Here is a 3,882-nt window from a genome sequence, read left to right on the forward strand (position 1 = left end):
ACCTAGCACTTGCAGATGAAGACGTTTCTGTGGCTCAATGGCACAATGGAATGGAATCTCAGCTTGAAGTATTTCCCCCCAAAAATGGTATGAGTTTGAATCCCGTACGAATGAGATGGGTATGTATCTGACATTTTATTGAAAACAAATCAAAGAGGCATTGCAAGGACAGCTACGAGTCTTTTCCCGATTGGACCTATTCCAACAGCTGCCGTAGCCACAACAACAAGCGCGCATTCGGCTGATGGTCACCAGTTAACACGGTCCCTAGTTGAACTGAAACACCGTTTTGCGCACCCTTATCCGGTGCGATCCGGTGCAGGCATGTTGGTCGCACTTTCGTACCCTGCCTCCCGCTGCTCCTCTAGAGCTGCAGCGGCCTCCCGCAGCAGCTCTGCGACCGTCTTTTCCGCCATTTTCACGTTATTACTATATACGTCAACCCAGTCAAACCTGGCACAGTGCTAGGCATAGAAAATAAAGTGCCATATTGCTATCCGTTTGGATGGTACGCCGGTACGTGCAGGTGGTAAGTGGCAAATCTCCCAGCTTTCTTGCGCCATTTCACTGAGGCACGACCCCTTTTGGTCGTAGTATCTCGTCGCTTTCAAAATAGAGCAAGCAGAGCTGTACAACTCGCAGAGAAGATGGCTGCGCCCATAGCTAATGGGGGTTGAGATGTATTTTCTTTGTATTTGTACCACGCTGGTGGTTTTCATGTCGTTCTAAATCCTCTTACACACTTGATTTCATTGCTACTTTAATCCGGTCACCAATGTATGCATTGCACTAACTTGCTTTGCGTGCAATTTCAATTTCAATGTAAAGTTTTGTTTTCAAGCTGGTTTGCTAAAGAGGCTATGTTGCTAATGATGAATAGCCTGCTACTACTCCCCCTCGTGGCTCGACAGAAACACAAATGACAAACTGGAAGGCTGGGGCAAGGGAATTACGTCACGTTATCGCTAAACCTGGTTGTTCTGACCGGCGTACCATCCAAATGGATAGCAGCTGTAATAGGTTGTGGATGATCAGCTGGTCTGACGAGGAAGTGACGTAGTTCCCGCCAGGATGCGATTGACTTGTACGTTTTGCAAAACCTTTTGCAAAACCTTTTGCGAAGCGTTTTGCAAAATCTTTTGCGGATTGAAATGAAATTTGAATTTCGCAATACACAGAGCGTGGCGAAATGCATTGCAATCGCGGGGACGTATTGTTTTGCAATTTGAATAAAGGAACTCTTTTTTTTTTTTTGTCATATTTTTTTCACATTTAATTTCATTGTCACTTTACATATTAAAATACACTTTGAATAACATATTTACAAGTTACATTATTAAATTGCATAATGAATTGTCAATTGCATAACGTAATGACATATTGAATTGCAAATTACATAGCCATTTGAATTTTGCTACATATATGCTTCCATACAGAGCTGTTCTCAGCATTTCTGAGACCTGTGCTACTGTAGAAGAAGCCCCTGCCAATGCATTGGAATTCTCCTTGCGAAGCTAATTGAGAGGCATAGGGCGAACTCCCATCTGAGGCCTCGGATTACTGAATGTTTGTTGTATGATTGTGCATGTTTATTGCTCAAATAAACTATCCTTATTGTTATAAGTTCGGACGGCTCTTTAGTTAAACAGTTAAGACAGAAACGATTGACGTAGTTCCTGAATTCCCACCTGTCTCCCCTCTTTCTTTGCCCACCCTCTCCCCTCCCATCTCCTCTTCTACCTTCATTCTGTTTCTTTTCTTCCGTACTCGTCTCCTGTCCTCTCCCCCTCTGCTCTTCTCTCTCCTCTTCCTTTTTTCCTTCCTCCTTGTCTCCTTTCCGATCCCGCTCTCATTTTCGGTCTTGTCTTCCCTTTTCCTCTCTTCTCCTCTACTCTCCCCTCATTTTCTCTCTCCTCTCCTCCGCTTTCCTCTCATCTACTCCTCTCTTATCCTTAGTGTTCCGGGGTTCTGTTGGGCCAGATTGCTTCCCCACACTCAAAAAATTGTTCTCGCCACTTTACTGCTGCTTTACTTACTTTACTTTACCCATTAGCAGACACTTGCGAGCAGTAGCAGTTATCAACAAGATAACTGCCAGATCAAGATCCACAGCATGGATTTTAACTAGGGATGCACCGAAATGAAAATTCTTGGCCGAAACTGAAAAACGAAAATGAGGAAACCAAGGCCGAAAACCGAAACACAGAAAGAAATTATTATGACAATTATTAGTACCATTTAGGGTTGCCGCACTATACGGTATTAGGTTAAAATGGGTAAAAGTTTGGCAGTTTGTCTTTGCACTGTTTTATTTTTGATGTGTTTAAAAAAAAAAAAAAATACAAACCTAATAGATAGGCTACCTAATAAAGCGTTGGAACATGCAAGACCGGTAACCATAGCAACGCCGGTAAACAACCCCGCAAAGCCCAATCCCTACGAGAGCTCCCCGCGCTACGGCCATCCGGAGGCGCACAGAGCTTTTGGCAGTGATAGTATTTATCAAATTATATTATACTATTATATATAGAACGTTATAAGACGCTGTCACCGAGAATTGGCGCGCTGCCAGACACTGTCACCGAGTGTGAGAGGAGAGTTGACGGAAAAGATGACGGTTGACCTAGTTTCAAAGTTTATACCGCTTATAGTCGATAATACAAGCCTAGTACCATTGCATTTATTGCTATGACTGTGTACTAACTTCATTAAAATCAAGTCATTGCAATTTTTGCAAATCGCTACACGTGGGTCTTTCTCAGAAACATTGAAAAACGTCCACACCCCAGACATATTGGCGCTCATCCAGACGAGCGTTAGCTGGCCGCGCTTTTTGCTTGCGTCATCACAAATTTTTGTTTAGGCCGCAGTTGTTTCGGTGATAAAGGTATTTCGGCCGAAAAACAAAAATAATGCGCTTTTGGGCCATTTTCGGCCGAACATTTTCGGTTCATCCCTAATTTTAACGGCAGTGGTAACACAGACGCTACGTAGAGGACTACTCCACAGTTTAAATTCCATGTTATCATGTGGTACGATATAGCTATTAAAAATCCTAGACGATGTTGACGATGTTTTTTAACACACATTCCTAATGGGAGTGAACAGCGTCAGACACCACAGCCCAAGCGTTGATACGTTTGTGGTTATGTGTCATTCTTGTGTTGCTTAATCACATAATAAGCTAGCAGGTCTGTGTTTATGTGCAATGTGAAAAACATCCTAAACAAGAAGAAGAAGAAGAAGAAGATGAAGGAGAGCAGCAGCGTTACTTTTTCCCACAAGTGAAGGTAACTAACATGAGCAGTGGGAGTGGGAGTCCCCCTAATTGCACTTATCACGCAGCATCAGAGCTGGACTAAGGGTGTGAACGGTTGCAAAAATTTGTAAACGGTTACACAACCCCTTTTTTTTCGTGTACACGGTTAAATGGTTTTTAATTAATTAATTAATTATTATTATTATTATTTTTTATTAATTGGACCGCAGTTGCACTTCCGAGGGATTATCAGTCTACGTCACTCCCAGTTCTACGCGCATGTCGTTGGGAGAAAGTGACGAGAGCGACAAGAGCCGCAACCATGTTTTTGACACCTCGAAGGGCACTATCCCGCTTATACCAGTCACTTGCCAAAGAAAACGTGCCACAGCACAGCTTTTTCAAATTCCAAACCGTTTGGCCGTGACAGCCAATCAAACTTGACGGCAAAGCCGCCTAACAGGAAGTAAGCCTGTTCTCAGCAACTCTTTAACATATCATAGCCAAACTTGCTACATAGACTCATGACATCTTTCTGGGGACAGTCAAACAATTTGGTGACCTATGACCTCAGGGGGACGTCAAACCACAATGACTTTATTTACCATTCCACCCACTTACAA

Source organism: Gadus macrocephalus, chromosome 6 (assembly GCF_031168955.1).
Source record: "Gadus macrocephalus chromosome 6, ASM3116895v1".
In the NCBI taxonomy this organism is placed as follows: domain Eukaryota; kingdom Metazoa; phylum Chordata; class Actinopteri; order Gadiformes; family Gadidae; genus Gadus; species Gadus macrocephalus.